At 37.9% G+C, this 25,346-nt stretch overlaps 1 long non-coding RNA gene across 1 annotated transcript; it reads left to right on the top strand.

Annotated features, from left to right (window-relative positions):
• Window positions 1-20,000: 20,000 nt before the first annotated feature.
• Window positions 20,001-24,064, top strand: LOC118574569. The gene is made up of 4 exons (XR_004943747.1): window positions 20,001-20,047; window positions 20,467-20,567; window positions 22,010-22,232; window positions 23,230-24,064. It is a non-coding gene; the product is annotated as an uncharacterized LOC118574569 (long non-coding RNA).
• Window positions 24,065-25,346: the final 1,282 nt, after the last annotated feature.

Raw genomic sequence — 25,346 nt, forward strand, 5'->3', positions numbered from 1 at the left:
GAGTGCAAAGGAGCACTTGAAAAGAGGAGAGATTAGGACACAATGGCTTGAATAACCTTCTGGAACATTCTTTCAATACAATGTAGGTCTCTCTAGCTCTTGAGGAATTTTGTTGAGACCAATTTGAACCACAGACTCAGTGGCCCTTCTCTGTGGAGAATGTCAAAGCTACATTTAATCATTCTTTTTTTTTTTTGTCTTCTTATTCTCTGACAACCATGGAGATACATATCCTCTTACTGCCCAACCGCCCCACTGTTACAACAATACAGTAGTAATAGCAGCCAAGTTGTAAGATAATTGATTAGGTTACTGTTTTCTGAACACAAAATTAGAATTGGGAGAATCACCTCATCTCTTGATGGAGACTTGAGAGACATCCAAAACCCACTCCTCAATAAAAAGCATTCAAATTATTTATAGGGCTCAACTCTTCCTACAGAGAGCTGAATACATATGTTACTTGTTAGTTTTCTTTGACTTAGTTTCCAAAGGTAATTTGGTTCGACTTGGCTTCTCATAGATTCAATGGAGGATAGATATGTCCCTTCTAGATTTGGCATATCTTCATAATGGCAATCTAAGATTTACTTCCCTCAGAATTTGCAGAAATCAGCTCTCATACACCATTTAACTGATCACTATAATGTGTTGATGACATATACATTGGCATCCTATTTATCAATGAAAAAATTGTGTTTAGAGAAATTGAAGGCCTTGTTTAAGAGTTGTAAGAATATCAGGGTATGGTGGTGTATGCTTGTCATTCCAACATTTGGGAAGCTGTAGCGTGAGCACTGTGAGTTCAAAGCCTGTCTTGGTCATATAGCAAGACTTTGTCTCAAAAAACACAAACCAAAAAGTTGTATAACTGATCATGGCTACAGCTGAACTCGAAAGAGCTCTTGATTACAAACCCATGGCTTCTTACTTTTAATTTGTCTTTATCTGAAAGTTGGTGGGAATTTCTATCTGTTCTAGTCCATCCATGTTTGTCATATCTCTTACAACTTCTAAGAAACTCATGAATGGCAAAGTGGCTGGACATCTTATTCCTACATGAAGTAGAAAATGTAAGAAATGCTGTTTCTGCTACTTATGAAGTGACTTGGTCATACTAATGACAGAGGATATAAGAGATCATAATAGAGAACAAAGAAGGCCTCCCTTCTTAAAATGGTCTCTGAATTATTTTGGTAGGCCTGCCAGACAGAATATCACAGATTGGTGTCTTAACAAAAATGATTTTTACAATTGTTCTGGAAGCTAAAAGCCCAAATGTTGCAGCTTCGGTTTTTTGTGAACCCTCTCTGGCAGGTTGTCATCTTCCTACTATGGCCTCACTTGGCCTTTTCTCCAGTTAGCTGTGTACCTCTTTTTGTTCTAGTTCCAACACCAGTCATATTAGAACAAGGAACAGCCTAAGAGCCTCCTTTTAACTTAATGACTCTTTCAAAGCTGTGTCTCCAGATATAGCCATATTTTGAATTATGAGATAGATGTAAGGCTTCATGCACTCGTGAATTTGGAGAGGAGAGTATACAATTCAGTCTGTAAAACTGTTCTTCAGATCTGGGGATGAAACACATTCACATTTTTAGTTTAGCCAAATAGCCTAAATGAAAGACACACAGACAGTTTTGAAATGAATCATTTGTATTGGGAAAGGTCAGAATATTAATTGCTCCCAGTCACTTTTACTTCTCCCAACGTTCTGTTTCTTTCTTTGCAGGTAAGTGAAGAGTTTTAGTAAGCACGATTATCTGCTGGCTAAAAGAATTACTCTGTCATTTTAGTCTTTTTCTGCAACTGTCTGATCCCCTGAGAAAAGTTTGGGCTCTTACTTGTCTAGAGATAAGTAGAGAAAATGAAAATTCTGTCTGTATACTTCAAAATGTATTTTTTTGTCCTTAGTCTATGGCAATCACAAAAACAGCAGACATAGATTTCAGGTTTCCTAGCATCATCTCACATTGAGATTCTTGGTCATGCTGCTCCAGTAAGTACACATACATTTATTAGACTGAGTTTTTTTTTTAATCTGAGCCCAGATAATGCAGTTTGGGCAGGTGAAAAATGGATTTTAGTATTATCTTAAAATTTTCCATTGTTTGGGATACAAATCCACAACACCATTAAGAATTCTCAGCTTATCTATACAGTTTCATCTCCTGCTATTCTTCAATATAATTCTTATACTCAAACAATATGAGATCTTAACCACAAAAATTGCCAGTCTGCTTTATGTAGCCATATCTTTGCACATTCTGTTTTCAGACTCCCTTCTAGAATGTCAACTGTGCTCTTCCTATCTTTACCTGTAATATGTATGTTATCCTCTTCTTTACCCTTTATATCTCAGTTCAAATCTCCTCTGTGAAACTGTTCCTATCGTCCCAAGAAAGCTAGCTATTTCTTTTGTCTTGTCACTGTACCTTGTACATCTGTCTTCTGTGTTTGAACATATTATAGTGGCAAGAACTTCGGACTAATTGGAATACACTGTAGTTTTGGTAACTTCTCAGATAGGGATCTGGCACAGAGTAACTTATGTGTTCATGAAATGAATAAATTAAAAAATGAGACATTGCCAAGGATGAATTCCTGCCTCCTTTTAACTGTCAACATGGTCTAAAGAATTTCTATGATTAAGATAGTGAGATGGGAGAAGTGCAGTTCAACATTTGGTTCATGCAACTTGACCTAGGCTTCAGTTGTGGGAGTTAATCTTATCTAAGCCAAGTTTCCAAGGCTAGGCCCTTAAGAAGAGTAGTTTTACTTGTCATAAAAAAAACCCCAAAGAGGCAACTAAATTAAAAGAAAGGAAAATGTACTGGCAGACATAATTTTGGACACATCAGGTATAATGTTGAAAAAATCAAGAAAATCTGGTTCTTCGTATGAGATGGTCACTATACCTAGGATCCCCAAAGAGAGCCCAGGAGGCCAGAACATTGCCATGTTGATGAGGAAATGCTAGCATGGAAATTGCCCCATATAGACTCTGTAGAGATAGTGTGGAAGGAAGAGTGGAAGGTGGGATGATGCAGAAGGACTGATGCAAAAACCAACTGTCATTCTTGAGTAATTGAAGTGGTATGGGCTAGAAGTCCAGACAGTTACTGCTCAGACTTCCTTTCAACAATGACTCTGCAGTCCAGAGGGTAGGAAGGCAGTTACAGAGCCACTTGATGCCAAAACTGGGCTAGGGGTAGTTGCAGATAAGCCACCTATCCATGAGTTCCCACCCCATTCTATTTTTATATATTCTTACATCAGAGCTCACAGTAGGTTTGCAATGCAGGCACAACAGGGAATATGATCTAGTCTACATTTGAGGACACTATATTTCACAAAAGTGAACCATGAGACAGTCTATTTGTCCATACTTAGTCAATTTTTCTTACCTTGCAGACCCTCCATGCTCAAACCTTAAACTCTGCTCTGACTGAACCTCATGATTGTCCAACATAACACATCCTTGGTTTTTCTATACATTCAACTTCTCCACTATAGCACAACCATAACATTGGCTCCAGTGTTTTCAACTTCCTTAGTCTAATTTATTTACTCACTAAATTTGTTTAATATAGCCTATCATATACCATATACCATTCTAAGTGTTATTTGGTAAATGAATGGATAAAATGTGGTCTTTGTTGGTCACATAGAGTTTCAAATTGCAAATACATTGTTTCTAGAACTAGAGATGTGACCAGCAAGAGACACTGGCCAAAAATAATTTTGAAATTTGTATCTTTTAAAAATTTTATGTATATATGTGTGTTCCCAAAGGTATGTTTGTGTCTCAATGGTATGCAAGTACCTGTGGAGGCCAGAACAAAGCATCAGATTCCCTGAGATATAGGTGGTTGTGAATTGCCTGATTTGGGTGCTAGGAAATAAATGCCAGCCTTCTAAAAAAAGTCAGACTCTTATTTTATTTACTATTTATGTTTATTGTGTTTTTGCATGTGAGTATGAGTGCCTTCAGAGGCAAGAAGAGGGTAATTGATTAGCTGGAACTAGAGTTACAGTACATATGAACCACTTGACATGTATGCTGGGTATCGAACTCCGACCATCTTTAAGAATAAATCACTTATCCACTAAGTCATCTCTCAAGCTGCAATAAATTACTACAAATGGTAAGAATTACTCTGAAGTAAAACAGTAGATCCTAAACAGATGCAAGAAAATGATAAGTAAATCTATTTTAACCAGGTTTTGCAAATGAAGTCATTCAATGGAGAAGATACTTCAAGATCTAAATGATGAGAAGAAAGAGGCCATTGGTTGAATAAAATTTCAAAGGCCTTGAGGTAGGAAAGAGTTAATAATGTACATAGCTGAGGCATCAGCAGTGTGGAAGTGTCCACAAAAACATTGGATACAGCCATACATATGCTCTTGTTTTAAACCTAACCTGCTAAGAGCTCTTTAAGTGGAACTGAAGGGAACTGGAATTTATTGTTCATTTTTATGTACTAGTCTTGAACTAGTCATTTTACATTATAACCAGGAGTTCCTGACTTGATGATGTTTTGATAGATCTATCGCTCTATCATGTTATTTGCTTTTTTATTTTCATTTTTTGCTTGCTATGTACTTAATGAACTCAATCATCCCAAAGCCCAAAACACGGTAGAATATTTTCCAAACTATACAGATGCTGAGGTGTTTTGGAAGATGAAATGCTTCTGCCACATGTTGTCTAATCAAGAAGCAGAGTTTTCAAGTGTAGCTGAATATAAATAGAATAGGATGAAATGTACTAATCCCAACCAAAATTTAAGTGAACCATTGATTATTTCCAGAAAGAAATTATAAAGTTATGGATGAGGGGGCTTTGTAAACACAGAGGATGGACATTATCTGTTGATGCCTTCGACAGTATGATTGCTTCTTTAGCTGTAGAAAAGTTGTTCCTTGCAACTGATGTTTCTAGGAATAGTAGAGACCACAGGATAGAGTTGTGGCTAGATTGACTCTATTTTGTTGGGAACAGAGACACTGGAGTAGGATTGAATATGAAGTCCAAATCTGTGTGTCTTTCTAGGAGGAAACCCGATGTTTCAAGTGTATTTCAACTTGTTTCCAATAGCTATCTTGCTACTCTTGATTATACTAAGCCTGCCACACCTTTTACATTTTCTTGTTTTTATATATTTAAAATTCTTGGAAACTATATGCAGTTATGACTCTAGGCTTAGGCTCAGACTCAGCCTAACACTCATGCTAATATTGAACTCGACTGAAAGAGAGGAAAGAAGTAGGTAAAGGAGAAGAGGAGAGAAAATGGAGAAACAAAAGAGGAACAAGGTAGCACAGCAATGAATTGAAGAAATAAAGGAGAGAACTTGAAATCAGATGAAAGGAGAAGATAACCTCTCTTTTTGTCCAGTAGGTTCACCAATTTCACCTCACTATGGCATTTCTCTAAGGTCCAAACAATTCTTCATAGAATAGCATTTCAACTTGGAAAAACAAAAGTCCCACAATGGGTAGCCAAGAACATCAAGTTAATTTGCTCAGCTAAAAGCCTGCAACTTCTTTGAATCTTTCAGGACCTCAGAGCCAGATGAACTAACAGAGCCCTTTGTACATGGGGCAGCGAGCAACTGAGATCATCCTTCTATTCATCACCCCCACCCAGAGAAAAAGCTTCCCTCTGAGAATTTAATCAGCAAAATCATCACAGAATAGCTTAGTCATCTAGAAAAGTCCTGAAAGAGATAGTAAGTCTCTCTACTCAGAGCAGGAAAGAACAAGGCCTGGTTGACATCAGACATATAATTTAAGGTGGAATCTCTAGTTGTCTGAATTTTAAAAAATTCATGGAAATATTGTTACTAGGATTCAGCCACAGAAAAAAATATTAAGAAATATGTGTAAGGTTTTGTATGAAGACTCCAAATAAATTCCATGAACTAAAGTGGTCATTGTGAAAGATAAAAGACAAGTGATGCTAACCCTTTTTATCCCTTTTCAGTTGACTTGGTTTGAAGATGAGAATTTGTTAAGCTCACATAACCCCCAGATTATCATGAAGCAACATTCCAATTCATTTGGCTTTCATAATAATTTTTTTCCAAACAAAAGAGAATTTTCTGTTTAGCCAAAATGATCCTTGCCAGCTGTTAAAGGAATTTTTTTTTAAAAGAAACCTCTCTAGATTATCTTTTTTTTTTTTCGTCTATGAATTTGACTTGCATGAGTCACCTCATGGAGTTCGTTCATATCAACCCCAGATGTCTTCTCAAAAGGACTTGAAGGTTGTGTAAAACTAAGTCTTGTGGTCTGTGGTTAGAGAACTCTATTTGTGAAATCCCATCTTTGCAGGGCATTTGTATCTCCAATTTTTTGATGTCAAGAAGCAAAGCCTTTTAGTTTTAGTTTTGGAAAATGAAGCCTAGAGAGTTTCCACAGTGGGTCAGTACAAAGCTCAGAGTTGTCCTGTATTTATCTTAAATAATTCTGTGACTAGACTCTGCAATCTGTCTTAGGTCCTGATTCAGAACCAGTAACTCTGTGAACTCTCTGAAAATTCCATGTTTGTTTATTTATTTATTTATTTTGGGGAGTTGGGGTAGAGTCTCATTATGTAATGTAGACAGGTATCAAAGTTGTTATCCTCCTGTTCCAGCTTTTCTAGTGCTGGGAATAGAGGTATGCAGGTTATAAATCAATTGAATTTAACTTTTCTAGCATCTTTCTAAGAGACTAAGGTATAATTGCAGCTTTGTTTTTTGACTTTAGATAATAGATTTCTTCTCTTCTGTCCAATCAGATTTTCCTACTTCTTCTCTGTTTTTTATTTTGTTCTTTTCATCACTAAGGCTGATAAGAATGTAACTCTGGTTAAAGTTATATTAATATTTGTTTCTCATTGAAATGCATCTCATCATGTCCCTGGGAAGAAAGCAGAGAGTTAGTTAGAGGATATCACTCATCAACATAGTTGCTGCAATAGTAGGTGAAAGTTCACTTCCTGCCTGATCTTAATTCTTGATCTTTTACTAAGAACTTCTTGTGTTCTATGTATGAAGTCTACAGAAACAAACACTTACTGTTTAAAGACTTTTCTACTAGGGTAGAATTGGAGTCATAATCTTAACATGGTTGCAAATTATTTGTGAGAGAGAAGAGCTAAAAATTTCCTAGATGAAAAGTAATTGAGAAGATAATTGAACTGAACTTGAAGAATAAACACAATATCATCTCATGACAAGATAGATGTGAGGGGACTAGAAATCTCTCCAGATTCAGAGATGTGTGCATGAAATTTAGATGTCTACTAATGTACATGGCATGTAGTAGTTGAAATATAGAATAAGGAGAGACAGATGAACATGCAGTTTGTGGTAATATTGTGAAAAATCTTGATCACTTGACTGACAATTTCAGAATGGACAATGTAGAGCCACTGACTCTTTCAAAGCAGTGTAATTTGACCATTAGAATTGTGTTGTTTTAAAAGACCACTCTGGCAATAAATGTGAAACATTAAGGATAAAGACTTTATTGGGTGGAAATGCACATCATAAATCATGTGTTCCCCTTCATTTTCATCTTTGTTGTTAGAACCATATTGTCTTGGCCCTCTATAAAGCATACTAGTACTAACGTCATCACCTCTTTTTAATATTTACTAAATAATTATTTTAGGTCAAACAAGATCTTTGTCCTTGAAGAAGCTGCAGGCTACTAATGAGGAAAGAGTGGGAACATAAAACATCACATGATAAGGCAGCAAGAGTTACAATTGGAGAATCAAGATATTTAATGATGATCAAAGATAACATTTATAGTATGTATTCCTTCCATGGCGATAAGGCACACACAATGATGAGTACATTTGTTTCAGAGGTGGTGCTAAGGATCTGAGGACTTAGATACTTGGGGTATGGTCAATACTCAACTTGATCATTTTGATCAAGAGACAGAAGAGCTAAGGACTCATGATTTGAGCATCAAAGGAATATTTCCCTGTAGATGTTTTGAAAAGCATTCAGAAGAAGAAGGGAGTCAGTAAGCATTTAAAACATGAGAAACAAAAGGGCAAAAGTAAAGAATCATGTAAAATATCAGTATGTAATAAGGAGATAGGGACAAAAATGGTTAGGGCAATAGGTGAATATAGTAAGTGTAGGTCCACAAATTTAAAGCTAATCTGCCTGTAATGAACTATTTTTTTGTTTTTTTGTCAAGGAATTGATGTTTACATCACATTCAAATGACACTCATTTGGCTTTTGATGACCAAATTGAATCTGAAGAAAGATGATGCCTTGTAATCATATTGGTGATTGTATTATTACATATTGTATATGTACACAAGTATCAAATTGTAACACTGTACACTATATGTAAATGCAAACATAATACATACATTTTCAAAAGAAAGAAATAGTAGTTAATTGAGGCATCAAGAGGGATTCAGACTCATAAAGTGGCTATTACCTTTCCTTATTAGGGGTATGTGATAATTTGATTATACTAGATTGAAAAGCAGTTCAGAAATGTTGATAGAGAACACATAATAACTAAATCATGGTATATTAGAAGGTGAGACAATGAGATAATATATGGAACTTGCTTTTTCTAAAATGATAGTAATACATTATCTGAAAAACGATATGAGTATTGTAAGGAAAGGAATTTTTAAATGTTGTCTGTAGCTAGAGTATACTTATACTCGGAAATATCAACAGATGAAGGAGAAAACAGGATGATGTCTCAGAAGGGGCCTTTGTGTTGATAAAATTTGTGAGAACCCAGCCTGTGGAGTAATGGAATAAGATGAAAAGAGAGTGGTGAATTCCAGTTCAGATACCCTTTTGATTCTATTAGGATGAACTGAAAGGTTCACAAGAGACACCAGAGTCTTAAGGCTGCAGCTTGCCACTCAGGGAAGAACATTTGGAGAAGTAGGATTAAGGGAGAGGAAATTGACTTAAACCACAGCAGGCATGGTTCAGATAAGATGTGAGGATCAGCTTCCTGCCAGCAGAGCATGGCTCATGGAAAGAGAAGTGAGAGAATCTCATTATTTATGATCTCCACCCCCAAACTTAGAATCAATTCTGCTTTTGAAAAAAAGTTAAGGTCTCAAGTGGGGTTAGTGGAAAGGAATAGTGGTCCTCCCAAGTGGCATATGGTATGAAAGACAACAGGAGAGATGATTTGAAATATAGCTCTCCTGACTATTAAAAGACTTGAATGTATCTTCATTTAGATCCTCTAAAATTCAGTTTCATGATGTGTAAGAAGATCATAACAATACTTACCTCCTAGAGTGGCTTTAAAGATTGCGAAAGAGGATATATGTAAACCACACAGCAGGGTGCCTGACACGCAGCCATCTGTAGTTGTTGGCTCTCTTTTTCCATTTTGTCTCTTTACTTCTACCTACTCAGGGTCCTAAAACCTCTAGCTGCCCTTGGCCTCTGTCACCTTTTTTTCTATTTAGAAATTACTAATAGATAATGAAAAATTCACTGACTTATGGATTCTGGGGATTCATATTGTCTAGGAGATAACTATCTCCAAGCTAGAGTCATGCTTGCCCCAAAGCCCTACAAAGCCTCTTATCTTTCTTGTTCTGCAACTACTGCTAAACTTTAAGGATACATCAGAAGACTTTCAAGATGCCCAGTGGCATCAGTGAATCACAGAAGTGGACCTAATGTGAAGTTAGAGGCTTTGCCAAACTCTGGAACTTAACTTTCCTTATTAGGGATATATGACTACTAATTGCATGGGTAGCTTCTCCTATAATTCCCATGTGGACACAGATTCAGGCTTAGGTCCAGCCACAAAGATCCCTTCAATGAGGGTCATAAATGGAGAACCCTAAACAAATCCAAATGTGTCCCAAGACATAGGATAAAATATCTGTTGCAATTGTGTAATCATCTTATAGCCTTGAAAACTTTTTCACAAATGTTAGGTAAGCATGTAAATTAAGTAATGTTTATAATATAATTATTAATTATATAGAAAAGAAGTAATAATATTTATTATAATAACCAGAAGTAGCATGTAGAAGGAAAGACAAATGAATACATTTAATATTAATGCTTTATATGCATGTCATAATGCACACACATACAAGTTTTAGAGAAATTTACTTAGTCTGACTCAATCTCAAGACTTAGTTTTAAATATTCTTTGGAAAAAGACTTTCCTAAACTCACACACTATATCAAATTCATTTTCATTTTTTTATGATTGTAATTATTCTATATAACATATTTCTATTATGAGATTTTTTTGGTATCTGCTTCTTTTCCTCATTTAAATATGAATTCTAGAAGGCAGAATTCTGATTGTGCTTGTTGTCTTTGGTATCTATGTCACTCAGATCAGTTGACAAATCCATGGGTTGGAGAGGAAGGCTCTTAAAAATGTTTCAGTCAGGTAGGTCCATGTCTAAGTGGGGATTCTGGTCCCAGAATAAAGAAGGGACTTTCCAAATTTCATGCCATAAGACATAACATAGGTGAGCCTAGAACTCAGGCCTTCTGATACTCTATACTCAGTTGTTATTAATGAAAAGGCCAAGATAATATGAAAAGAGCTACCTAATGACTTACTGTTTGGAGGAGGAGCCATTCAAATTCTTTAGTTCTGCTACTTCCATGAGCCTTAGAAAAGGGGGGCTCTCCCACTATGTTTCAGACTCCATGAGTGCAAGAATGGTGTCTGTTAAACTCAGCTACCATTTGCAGTGTTAATTTCTTTTCCTTAACTTATTTTAGGAGTTCTTTGTTAAAGAGATATTGTACATGATACACACAAACATTTCCATCACCTTGTCATTTCCCTTCTGCCTTTTCCTCTAGTTTTATACTTCTGTGTGTTATCTATGTCCCTTACTAAAATATAATATCAAGGGTGATGATTTTAATCTATTTTTAAGATTATTTTCTTTTTAATTATGTGTATACATGCATATCTGTGTATGGGTATGTACATGTGAGTGGAGTTTTCTGAGGCTAGAGGTAAAGGGTCCTCTGGAGCTTGAATTACAGGAGCTTATGAACCACCTGACATGAGTGCAGAGAATAAGCCTTGGCTCCTCTGGAAGAGCAGCAAGAGCATCAAGAGCTCTTAAGACTGAACCATCTCTGCAGCCCCAGTAATTTTTAACTTATTAACAACAGTATGCCTTGTGCCTCCTATTGATTTCCCTATATTAGATTCTCAGTTAATATTTATTGGTGAAAAAGATTTTATTCAACTTCTTTGAAATCCCATGATATGAGTTTGCTTTCTTTTGTTGTGATAAACAACATAACCAAAAGCAACTTGGTGATGAAGGAGTTTATTTTATCTTACATTTCCACATCACAGTTCATTATTGAGGTAAGTCAGGGTAGGAACTCAAGGTAGGAACCCAGAGACAGGAACTGAAGCAGAGACTATGGTGGAAAATGCTTATTGGCTTCCTCTCATGGCTTTCTCAGCCTGCTTTCTTACATGATCCAGGAACACCTACCTAGGGATGGCATTGTCACAGAGAGCTGTCCCCTTCCATATCAATAATTAATCAAGAAAATGCCTCACAGGCTTATTGTTATTATTACAGGAGAATTGCTGTGACAAACCTGACAAGTATTTTGGAAAGGATTATGGAAGGCTTTTCAGAGTTTGGATTATAAAAGCTGTTGAGTGATCAGAGTTCAATGGGCTGTTCTGGGTGAGCTGAGAAGATAAGCATGGTGTGAGCAGTGCAGATGATGGAGACTTTGCTTGTGAAGTTCCACAGGCAATGTTTGAAAGTCCCTTAAAGACTGTGTTGAGGCTATTGAATTATGAACTAATAAAGTGAAACCTCTGCTTTACTGAGACAACTGAAATTGGTCAACTGGGGCTGAAGAATCAAAAAGAGACCAGAATATTTGAGGTAAAGCCTTCTGGGAAGTGTTACCTCAGAGTTAGCACATAGAAACTATGTTCCAGAGGTGGCCAAGGCTGTACATCATGCTGGCTGCTAAACTTGGTAAGTGTAAGATTCACCCAGATTGTACTGTTTTTCTAAGCATGATGAGGTCATGAGGAACAGCTGAGGTTTGGCACTGTGTGTCAGGGTTGGAATCCATGAAGAGAGCCCAAGAGAAACCACTGGTGAAAATGTAGCCTTGGTTGCAGAAAAGGACCCAGGATAGAAAGTGTCATGGAGAGAAGCTGAGGCTTAGCATCATGTGGCAGGATTAGAGTCCATTAAGAAAGCTTAGGAGGGCTAGAGAGATGGCTCAGTGGTTAAGAGCACCGACTGCTCTTCCAGAGGTCCTGAGTTCAATTCCCAGCAACCACATGGTGGCTCACAACCACTTGTAATGAGATCTGGTGCCCTCTTCTGTCCTGCAGGGACACATGCAGACAGAATACTGTATACACAAAAAAATAAATAAATCTTAAAAAAAAAAAAAAAAAAGAAAGCAAGCTTAGGGGAGGCTACTGGTGAAGGGATAGCCCCGATGAAGTGGAGACCCAAGCATTTTGGAAATAAGAGTACCATAAAATGACCTTTAGAGACAGCAATAGATCTGAGCCTAGGAGACAAGCTGAGCATACTGTGATGGCTGTCTGTCCAAGCTCTTTGGAGGAGCCCAGAAGATCGTAAGTGAATCCCAGACCTTGATTCCTGAGTTATTTACAATGGTGGAGTTTGGTTTTCTTTTGTTCAGATTGTGATTGTGTCATGGTTCTCTTTGGAATAATAAAGTTTTGAAATTATTTTGATTTTACAGGAACCCATAGTTGAGAAACTCTTGAGTTTTCAAGAGACTTTGTATATTTTAGAAAGGCTTGAAATTAGAAAAAGACTTTTGATGATTTAAAGAGATAGAACTATTTTCTTTTGGCAGGGAACTAGTTTAATTAATTACGACATATACGGACAAGGAATACAAGACAGCCATTTAAACCATGAGGTAGATTGACATGGATATACTGAAATTAATGGTCTTCAACAAAATACACTGATAACCTAAGTGTGAGATGCACACCCATGATCCCAGTACTTAAAAGGTAGATGCAAGACAGTTAGGAACTCAAAGTCATCTTCATCTCTGCCTCAATTTTGAGACTAGTCTGGGCCATGTGAGACTATCTAAAAAACAAACCACACCAAAACAAAGAAGAAAAATGTTAATAGAATTTTTAAAAAAGCATCTTGGGCTTGAGATTAAACTTTTAATATGTTTGAATTTGTAAAGACTGTGGGACTTCAAAATATTAGAATGTTTTATACCGTGTTATTAATACTAAATATGAAATTTTGGGGATGAGCAAGAATGTAAAGGTTATGGTTTAACAGTAATGTGTTTGTGTGTTACATCAATTGTAGCTAGTTTTTATGGAAATGTAACACAAGCTGAATTTATTTTGGAAGAGGGAAACTCAATAGAGAAAATAGCTCTTTCAGACTGGTCTATGGGCAAACTTGTGGTACATTTTCTTGACTGTTGGTTGATGTGGGAGGAACCAGTTCACTATGGGCAGTGGTACCCTTGGTCTGGTGATCCTGAGTGTAGAAGAAAATAGTCTGAGCAAGCCAGAAGTTAGCCAGCAAGTAGCAGTTCTCCACGGCCTCTGTGTCAGCTCTTACCCTGTTTGAGCTCCTGCCCTGACTTCCCTCAGCCGTGGAGTGTGACCTCAGGATGTGCAAGCTGAAATAAACCCACTCTGCAAGTTGTTAATGGTCATGGTGTTTTGTTACAGCAGTTGAGGTTTTCTCTTTCCAGATGACCCTCACTTGTATCCAATTGCAAAAAGTAACTGATACACTACTTATTTGGAATGGACTGCTTCCTAAATCAGTGTCAAACTGAGTTCTAGCAAATGGTTGATTCTAGTCAAAACCCAAGGATGTGTTCTATATTTTCCATCTGTTTCCTTAAAGGCACTACTTTTCCCTTCTTTCACTAAGAGGGAACATAAGAGAGATAAAATAGTTTGTATCAACTCAGTGATATGAGGGGCACTAACCCTCAACTGAATTAGTAAGCACACACACACACACACACACACACACACACACACACACACACACACACATCTATGTGAGCTTTTATTGTAAATTCATAATTTTGTGGATTTTGAGGATAAAGTAGTGTTATGATTAATGAAAAGTCTGTAGAGTAATTGAATCATACTATTTCCCATGTTTATTACCTCAAATACTTACATTTGACTATGTGATTTGACATCTGATCTTTGTAATTTTGAAATATGCAATATGCTACATTTAAGTACATTTACACTCATTCCTTTGAGACTTTGCATATTTTGAATATTTTCTTCTCAACCCACATCCCCAGATTCTGTAAGTATCAGTCTACTCTATACTTCTGAATTCTACCGCTCTAGATTCTACTGGTAAGTGAGAATATAAAGTAGTTATCTGTTTGTGCCTGGCACATTTCACTTGGCATAATTTTTTACACTATGTGTTGGAAATAATGGATTTTTTTTTTTATTTTTAAGGCTGAGTAGTAGCGGTATATATTTTAAAGTAATGCAATTTTCAAAGAGAAGAGAGACCCAAGAATTCTCACTCCTAAGTAAGGCGCTATTGATAGTTGATGGATGCCAGAAGAGAGAGAGTCAGGTTTTTTGTTTTTTGTTTTTTTTTTTAAGATCTTGGCCCCAGTTAGGTCTACTATGCTATGGTGGATGCCTTTAGATCTATGAGACTGTGGGTAGCATAAAATGGAATCTTTGGAGGGGTGACAGAGAGGAAGAGAGAAAGGGGGGGAGTTGAGAGTGGGTGGGGTAGAGCTGGGGGGAATCTGGGGGAGGAGTGGGTAGTGAATATAGTCAAAGTCCATTGTATGCATGCGTGAAATTCTAAAAGAATTCACTGAAAACACTATATTAAGAAATAAATGCAATTTTCCCCTCCAAATGTTTGTAATAGGTCATTACATGTTGGTTTCTCCTTCCTTCCCTGATAAAGACCCTTTGGTGGACCTCTGTAAGACACAGATAAGACTATTTGGCTAGGACTCTGACCAAGAACAAAGTATGGGGAGAGAAGAGTGTAGTTAATTTGGTTTTCTGTTTTTAAACAACTCTCTTGACCCCCTTTCTTTTTCTTTACAGTGCTGAGCATTGAACTCAGGGTTTTGCTCCAACGCTGAACTGTAACTACAGATCTTGACATCCCATTCAATTTGCTTCATTTGTTTTGCTCTAGCAAAGCTCTTAGAACAACAATCAGAAATTGAAAATTAGTGAAGTTCTCCATGTATGACCACTCTTGTAATATAAAAACTCAACAAAACTTAAACTTAACTAAATTTAAGTTAACTAACTTAACTAAAACTTAACATTTCTCAGCTAGAGTTAATATTTTATATATTATCAATCAATCAATTAATCAATCAATCAGTCTGTCTGTCTATTTTATTTACATTGTTGCAAGATTCAATTCATTCATGGCTTTCCATAAGCCACTGAAATCCTGCCTCTTTCATTTTCTAGTTGTGACATTACCTACATCATCTATTAAATAAGAATAGGAGGTGGAGGTGGATCTGAAAGGATTTACAGCAAGGGAGTAAATATGATCAAAACACATTGTATGAAATTCTCAAGCAAATAATATATTTTAAAAGGATAATTACCAAGTCTTTTTCTTTAAGCTATGGTAAGGATAGCATTAGACTAATATCTACACACACAATTGAAACAGTGTCTCACAGCGAGCTCACAAAAATTTTGTTATTGTGATTATAGTTCAAAACAAATTTTTGGCAGATCCAATGATTTTCCTCATTATTCTAATATGTCTAGAGGTATCAGTTCATGTCCTTTCTCATCATTGCACTTTTTTCTTTTTGGTGCTTTGGCTGGAACCGAGAGTATTGGGTGTGCTAGATAAGCACTGAACTATGACCTTCAACCCTAACATGTATATTGAAAACAGTATGTGATGGTGGTGTATGCCCTTACATCACATGGCCTTAATCCTAGCACTTGTGAGTCAGAAGCAGGCAGATATCTGAGTTCAAGGCCAGCCTGGTCTATAGAGCAAGTTTCAGGGAAGCCAGGGCTACACAGAGAAACCCTGTCCCGAAAAAGAAGTGTGGTTATTAACATGTTGTGGGCACATTATATTTCTAGTAAATTATTGCCTATTTTTACTGGTATATATTTATTTTTCCCTTGATACCAAATGCAGAGCTTTATATGCAGTAAATGTTTGACACAACTTTACTGAATAAATTTCAGCTCTTCTTGATGAGTTAAATGCTGAAATTTATTTTATTGATAATACTGTCTGTGTATGGACCCTCAGTGAAACTGCTGTCCCTAGATTCAGGTGTAAAAGAAGTTCTTCAGGTCTGATCTCAGTGTGCCTTACACATTGCATCAGCCTGTAGGTTTCCTTTCACAGGAAGCCCAGTGCAATCCTGTGCAGAGCAATCATCAAGGTTGGGGTGGAATGTGTGGACATCAGTCATCTCTTGCACAAGAAGTGGCCATAGCTTTGCAATTGTGCTCCTTCTCTCGAAGGTTTCCCTAAAGAGGTGGAGGTGAATGACTAAGGAAATGAACTCAAAGTAAAAAGGTGCTTTCCTGGTTCCCACTTAAAGGTAAATAAGGAGAGTAAAGGCCAGGAGGTCTTCTTATGCATTTTGTCATTCATTTACTCACCTGATAGTCTTGGGGTAAACATTTAATCCCTTGCCTCGAAAAGATAGTGAAGGCTTAGAAATAGTCCTGACTTGGGGTTTCTAATAAAAATTGGTACAGGAGGACAGTAGGCTAACTACTGATTTTGCTTGAGGTTTTCAAAGAAGACTTTCTAGTAACAGACAGCATCATTTTTTATCTTTCTATCTTTTAAGACATACCTAAAAACTTACTTTCCTGAGAATCTTTCTAACCTGTCAACTTTTTGTCCCTGATCCTGGTAGAACTGTAAGTTTTAATCTATACTTCTGATGATACTTTATAGCTTTATCAAATATTTGCCCCATTCTATAGAGCAGCATATTTTCTTTCATGCATTTCTGTTATCCCCTTTCCTATAGCCTGAGCATCCTTGAATCAGATCTGATGATTGAGGTTCAGCTACTACATGATTATTTAAGGTCATATAGTTAATGAATCACAGAGCTGAGTTGAAGGACTCTGTCTCAGTGTTCTTTCTCATCTAGTACTGAGTACATGAACATATATACAGAATGGGTCCCCGTCACCGCCTGCAATTTCTCCTTCTTACTCTTTTCTGTTTTTCCTCATCTGCCTTTCTCCCCAAACACAGCTGTGGAAGACTCAAATAGGAAGTCTGTTTGACTTTCCATAGCTCTGAAAAACGGCGTGGACAACAGGCATAGTAAACGAAGCCCCCTTTGCTGGATGTGGTGACACATAACACAGAATCCTAGCACTTATATGGCTGAGGCAGGGGGATTGCTTCAGTTTGAGTTTGGAGCTAGTCAGAGAAAGATCCTGAAATTTCTGGATTTAAAGGGAGACTTTGTCTCAAAAGTAAAAATAAAATGAACAGCCCCTTTGTGATGTTGTTACCAACTTGTTTTGAGCTTGTGGGGTAAAGAGGAACTCCCAGGCCTTCAGAACCCTTTGTATTCTCTTTATATTCTCTTACAGATGGCCTTTCAAAACACCTAGCTGACCCCTAATAGTCTCTTTCCTGGACGTTCTATGTTATGAAAACAGACACCATTAATTATTCCTTTAGTGAAGTCATTGTCTCCAGGGGTATCTTGTTTAGAAGCTAGTGGAGATGGCTGGGAACGTAGCTTCAAACAGTATGAGCACCTCTCTAGCATATGAGAAGCCGTGATCTTAATCCTCCAGATCACACACATAAAAGAAAACAAAATGGCCAGTAAAATACCTTAACTGAGGGCATGCTAAAGGAATGACTTGCTGAATGTAACTTTTCCAGAGTTAGTTGAGAAAACATAGTCCCTTCTTAGACAAAGGCTTATTGCCTTGCTTCTGCTCCAAGCTTTTAGTCAGAACTTAAAAGAAACAGGAGTCAAATATTTCTAGAAGCCAAATCTGGAGACACTGTTCTCAGGGTCTAAGCTAATAAATTATTCTGGTGGAAGGAAGTTATTTGCAAGCTAGTGTTAATGTGAATGGATCCCTACTGTATGCTATCCTCAGAGCCTTAGGCCCTGTAATCACATGAAAACACACAATAAATAAAGAGGATCAGGGATCAAGTCATTAATAAAGGAACATGAAATGTTTGAGTCAGAGAGGCTGAAAACAACAGTGATTCCCAACTATGATGTTTAGAGAAGGAACAGAGTTGAAACTAGGTCCTCACACTCGTAATTCTCAGGATATGGTGTCTTTGCTTGAGTTCAAATGTTCAAAACAACTTTATACGGCACGGTGAGATTATACGGGCACAGAAGCTTGAATCTTGCCCAGAACCTTTTCTCCACTAGCTGAGGCCCAAGCACTGCAACCATTCAAACTTGTTTTAAGTACATCTTGAAAACATCACTGGCTCTGTCCCCATCCTTTGTCCTCTGTGCCATTAAAGTGTAAGGTGGAAGGTCCTAACAAGTATCCACCATCTTTCTGGTTGTGAAGAAAGACTTCCCAGGGCCTGCAGACATAAGGCTTGAGCATACAACTCGCTGTCTTCCCAAACTCTTTAGTTCCCCTTTTCATCCTGAAGGTCACATTGAACTTAAAGATGTAGCATTATCTTTTATTTTATTTTAGCTACTTTTTTCTTCTTTATGGTTAATAAAATACATTTTAAAGCATCCTAACATCTGGGGCAAATTCTGCCTTCACCATTATTTCCTAGTGTTGTTTGCTTGGACAGACTGTTTTATTTACAGTGTGTGGCAGAGAGTTACCAGCATATTCACAGCAAAATCCTGGTCAAATATGGCTTGTCTCACTTGCTGTATCTCTGGTGAGAATGCAGACTCTCTGAGACTCACAGGGAGGGAGCAATATACTAGCAACACCCCTGAACACCTCAAGCCAGGCCTGAAGTTCAGATCAAGGTGCACACTGGCAAGACATTCCAGGTGGTGGTGAGGTTCAGCCCTGATTTTGAGCTCATTTACTTAAACAATGGAGAAATACTGAATTGCATGATCTGCAAGATGGCCCAGTGGGTGCTGCCTTCTCAGGAGAACTGCCCTTTGTGTTGTACTCACAGAGCCTCAGGCCACATGCGGCTGAGGCCTGGTAAAGCAGCCACCTCTACTTCCACAAAAGTGGTGCTCTGAAGATGGGGCAAGTAGGTCCTGCCATTCCTGGAGGCAAGGGGCTAGAACTTTCTACATTCTCTGTTTCTTAATCTTTTAAAACTGTTCTATAGTTTGGGATCTAGTCTCATGGGAAGAACAGTCATGCCCAAAAGAGAATTAGCTTGTCTTTAAAAGAGGGTAGGGGTGACTCAGTCACTTATTTTGTTCTAGTCTTTGTACATTGTGTAGCTGGTTCTGTCTGTTTACTTCAGAAAAGAAGTAAAGCGGTATTCCAGGGCTAGAAGGTCTTCTCACAGACTAAGATTAACATTGTTTCAATGGAAATGGTGTGGTATCACATTTCAAATTTGACACAATTTTGGTTCAAATTTTAAATTTTGACAATAGATTTCCACTAAATAATATCATAGCTTTGATAGTTGAGGATTCCCTCAGTTGCTCTCAGGAAACCTCCTGGCCTCATGGGCAGAGTGCAAAGGCGGCTTGGAACTTCCTGCTTTCCTACTCTATAACATGGGAAGTCAGCGAGTGTCTTGGAGGTTGGTGGAGAATGGGTGGAGACAGAGCAGTGGGGCGATTGCTGCATTAGCAACTCCTTTCACAACAGCTCGCTTTTGTCATTTTGTACCCAGATTTCCGTTGGTTAGCCTCAACTTTATCTTCCTCATTTCTGTTTCCCCTTCATGACACAGAGTCCTTCCGAACATGTGACCTTCCTGCTCACCACATAAAGCGCAGCTTTCCCTGATCTCTATAGTTCGGTTCATCACCTGTATCCCACTTCAATGACCACTTCAGGCACCACTTCAAAGACAGGTATAGTATCCATTTTTCTCTTTGATTTCCATGCTGAGACAGTGCCTAAAACAACTAACAGTGATTTGGATATGCCTAACTGACTCTCAGATCATAGTGAGGGATGCAGGTCAAAGATGAGACAGCCGAAGTTCTCTATTGGCTGTCTGTCCTAGAGCTTATTACTGAGAGGAGGGACATGATAATTCCTAACAAATGATGGTGTTTAGAAGACAGTGGTATAGAAGTTAAATTTCTTCAGAGCCGGAAGTTAGGAGTTCTGAAGATCACATTTTATTTTGTCCTTTGTCTACCATTTTTTTTTTCAGAGAGTTGTTTCTGCATTCTAGTGCTCAGTGTTGGAGTCTGTTTTTCAAAGAAGAGGAAGTCAAAGATGGAGTGCTGTCTATGTCTTATTCTCCATATCTCTTATTTTGGAGGTTATCAGCCCTCAGCTGGGAGCAGTGATGGGACTGAAGCTCGAATGTGTACCTCTAAGCAGTACTGAACACATCCTGGAAAGTTGGTGTTGATATGAAAGGTATGACTGAGGGATGAAAATTTCTTTTCTAGTCTTCTACTTTGTTACTCAAATTTGACAATTTAAAAGTCACACAGAAGGAAGTTGGAGTAGAAAGAGAACAAATGTGTAAGTGAGAAACAGAGGTCTAGAGAGAAGAAAGAAGGTAATTGCCAAAGGCCACACAGAACCTATACCATAGCTCGGTCTAACCACAGGCCAGTGTTCTTTTGCCCTGCTGTAGGAGGACTGAGATACCAAAAAGTAAAAGGTGCCCTGCAACTGAGGCAGGTGGATCTCCTTATATTGGAAGAAATATGGATATTCAGGCATGTCCTGAGTACTTCTTTTAACTAATCTATGTCCTGGTATGTGGCTTATTCTGCACACTTAGATCTTTTGGTAAAACCTCATACCTCTTTTACCAAGCTTATGCCTTCCAATTTCCTTCATGAAGACCAATCATTGAGAGCAGCTTTCTGGAGCTATCCAACGGAGGATTTTGCACTCTCATGGGGATAAATGATGCTATTTCAAATTGGATAATGACAAACAGAAGAGTTTAAGAATTCTTTAATTAGCACCCCATGTAGTCATCTCTCTCTTCGTTCTATGGGTCTGACTAAGCTTTTTCAAATGAACTTGCTTTTCTGCTATGTACTCGTTTGAACATTGAGAGTGAAAATGAAACGGGCCTACATCCAGCTTAATGACTGACTCCTCCCACCGATACTGGGAGACAGTATTTATAATAATCTTTTAATTCAATGCACTTACTTATACCTCTTTCTCAGGCTTCCTGGGGCGAATGGGGTCAGATAGGGCATTCTGGAGTGTCCAACTCTTCTTACAGCAGGTGACAGGTGGTGGAGATGATGACAGGAAATAACACTACCACCACCACCAGTCCATTACTCTTTTCTCTGCTCTTGTAAACTCAAACTCTCCTTGAATTTTAGTAGCTCCAGAGTCCGAAGCAAGGTCTCTTTAAGCACCTTTAGAAGAAGCTATAGAAATATCATTAGACAATTTTCAACCACCTTGACATGTAAGACTTCTGTCTCCATCTCTAGAGTAGACAAGTTGAAGCCTAAGAAAGATTTATCCCAGCTGTGATTGGCTAGGATCAGTATCTAATTTTGTCTGAGTCTTTCCTCTGTACCACATGTGGCATGACAGCTGCTTGGCCAGAAAGCCACACTTCCGGGAGATGTAGGCTGGATTGGGAGACCGTGAGAAAAGTTAGAGAGTAGAAAAGACAGTTTGATCTCTAGCCTTTAAGTCATCAAAATTGAGTGATTGTTAACCTCTTGTGTTCAGCGAAGAGTAGAAAAAACAGCATATTCTTACTGAAATACCATACAGGGAAGTTTTCCTTTCCTAGCAATCTTGGGATGTCTGCTGCTTTTTGTGCCAGTGCTTAATACAGACCATCTATTTTTTCTTTTCAAACCTACATTTAGATCTGGACAGGACAAAATTCGATACTGGCAAGCTGGCATTGTGAATAACAGGATTCATGTGATGCAAAGACAATCTCAAACAAGTTGCAGGAGTGGCTCTCCTGGAAGCTTCCCTACTGTCCCAGCGCCTGTGAGCTCAAAGAGCCTAACGCTGCCCTGCAAAATCCACCGCCCTCCTGTGCTCTTTTGCAGGGGATTATAAGAAAAAGAGGAAAACAGGATGGTGAGGAAAGCTGAGGGACACAACTTATTGTATGACCTATAGCAAGTCTTTCCCCAAACTTCATTTTCTCATTGACAATCTTGAGTTGGTAAAACCAGATGACTTATAAGGGAATTTTAACAGGATTTGTTCTCTACTATTTATGAGAAAGCTGGCTAAGGCAACAAGAAATTACTGTTTCAATTCTGTTAAACAAATTGTCAATCATTTAGTTCATGTTGATATTTATTTTAATTTTAAAAACACATTTTAGTCACTTTCTTTCTGTACAGGGGATAGAATACAGAGTTTTGTACCTGTTAGTCAAATGTTCTGCCACTGAGTTTTATCCCTAGGCCTTTTTGTTTGTTTGTTTGTTTGAGACAGGGTCATATTACATAGCCCAGGTTGGCCTCAGACCTGAAGTTTTCCTACCTCTGTCCATGAATGCTGATATTCAAGCATGTACTATCATAACTGGTTATAACCACAATTCATGAGCATTTGCTACATAACAAGTACTAAGTTAATGGCTTTATATGCTTTATCACATATTGTCACAATGACTTTATGCACATTCTTGTGGCTATTTAAAAAAAAAAAAACTAGGTGTCAGGGACATAAAATCATTTATCTAAGCTGTCCAGCTAGCTAATGGCAGAGCTGGAATTCAAGCCCATTTTTAAAAGTCAAAGTCTAGGTACATAACTGGGATGCTAAAAACACAGTGTGAAGGAAGTCGATAGAAGGAAGGAACAAGGATATTATCTCTTTGGGGCCTTTCAAATCAGGGAGGCAGGATGGTGACCACACTATCCTGTTTCAACTGAATAGAAGAGTTAACCACGGCTTGGGCCACGATTCTTCAGACAAATACTCAAGATCCCTGTTTTGGCATGGAGCCTTAGGCCTATTTTGCTCACTTCCCTCTTTTGGTGTTTCCGCTGGACATGTCGGCCTCTGCCATTTGCCTGAGGCTCAGGGTATAACTTAATGACCACACTCCTTCTCTTTTCAGGTGCACATCTTCCAAGATGCCCAGTGGAAGTTCCTGATCTGGCCTTCTGCAGTGTCACGCTCCGTGTATTTGACAAGCTGAGTTGGACACTCTGTGTGGTAGAGTGTCAGTTTGTCAAATACCCCAAGTGTGGCTCATGCCTGTCAGCACCAGGCCCAGGACAGAACGAATAGCCTGCTGGCTATATATGAATGTTTATGAAACACCAAGCTCTCTCATGTTACTCTATGGTTTTTGAGGGAACTATAACATTTCGTCAGGGGACATAAGGGTAAGAATGATGCAGCTCTGGGGTCCAAAAATCTGGGATATATCTACTTACCTTGTGAGAATGCCATGGAATGCACAATGGTATTGAAAATACATAAGTGATACCAGGAAGAAGTGTTATTTGATTTATTATTAATGTCTTCTTTTACATTCTTCTTCTTGCAGCCTGAACACCAGAATTTTCATACAAGCATCATGACTTTTATAAGAAAGTAGGACATGGAAATCTACTTTCTTTCCCTTGGAGCATATCTTGACCTTACCTACATTTTATCATTTTCTCTTTGCTTTTCTCCTTCTTAAATCACTCTTCCTGTTTCCCTTTGCACACCCAATTCTTCCATGTTCTTTCAGACCATGCCAAATTCCAATCTCTCTGGGCAGTTTTGAAAGTTCACCTATACTTTTTCTTTACTCCTTGACTAGATACAGGTATGTGCTTTTACATTTCCTGCCACCCAATATATCCTCCTAAACTGTCAGTGAATTGCTCCAGGGTATATTCTTGAATTCCCCATTTACATTGTAAGTGTCTAGAGCATATTATTTTTACTTGATTGCTGTCTTTCCTACCATTGTTCAACATTTTAATTTATTTAATAAAAGTTAACCAATTAATTGATGTCCTACTTGTCCATTGCCTTTGGGTATGTGGGTCAAATATCACTCAGGGTTTTTTTGAAAAAAAAAAAAAAACAACAAAAAACCAAGCTGTGGGTATTCGGATGCTATAGTATATACAAGTAGTAAATAATTGGAAATTTTTTTTTTATGAGAAATAGGACTTAGGTCTGGAGAAGGAGGATGAAGAAAAAATAGGCTCAGAGGGCAAATAAATTTTGGAAATATTTGTTTACATGGAACTTTTGTTTTGTTTTGTTTTGTTTTCTGGAGTTATGACCTGAGCCTGTGATGCTATTTACCCTGGCCTAGAGAAAGCAGGGTCCAACTTCAAGTGTGTTACACTTTTTTTTTTTGTCAACATATGTTATGCTTTTGCTAACATATCTCACAGATACAGGGACAGAGAAACTCATCATGATGGTATAGGTAGACTCCATTGAGTTAGAGAAAGAAATAATATCTAAGTAACCACATATCCCAACTTTCGTGACATTTCCCATCAAGTACCATAGAGCAAAAAACAGAAGCTGGTTTCATTCGCAAGATAATCTGATGTTCTTCTCATGAATAGTGCTGATCCAAGAAAACTACAATACACACACACACACACACACACACACACACACACACACACACACACACAGGTCCCAAGAAAATAATTTGAACATGGTCTTACCATCTATCCTACTTCTTATAAAAATCCACCAAAGATGACCTTGTATCATGTATACTTTGAAGAAAAATGTGAGACATCAAATTTATGAGAGAAAAGGATAACCTGAAGCTCCATGTCTTCATTTCCCCTATATTGTGGATTAAACATAAGAAGTCCCCCATAGGTTCATTTGTTTGAACATTTGGTCTTGAGATGGTGATGATGCCGGGGAATGTAGTGGACATGGGGCCAAGCTTGCTGATACAGGGATGTAGGTACAGGAATAGAAGGTTATAGCTGGCCCCATTCTGGCCTGAAATCTGCCTTTAATAATCTAATGTTGCACTGAGTGAACTTCTAATGCAGAACTATAGAAAAGAATTTCCAATAATTATCCGCAGAGTCTAACATTTCATTACACACACACACACACACACACACACACACACACACACACACACACGCACACACACACGCACACATTAACATTTCATGATGTATTGGCAAGCTTCTCCGGAGAAATCCCATACTTTCCCTCTCTTCTGGAGATACCTACTTTACCTACTTT

This window comes from Onychomys torridus, chromosome X, assembly GCF_903995425.1.
Source record: "Onychomys torridus chromosome X, mOncTor1.1, whole genome shotgun sequence".
NCBI classification, from domain to species: Eukaryota; Metazoa; Chordata; class Mammalia; order Rodentia; family Cricetidae; genus Onychomys; species Onychomys torridus.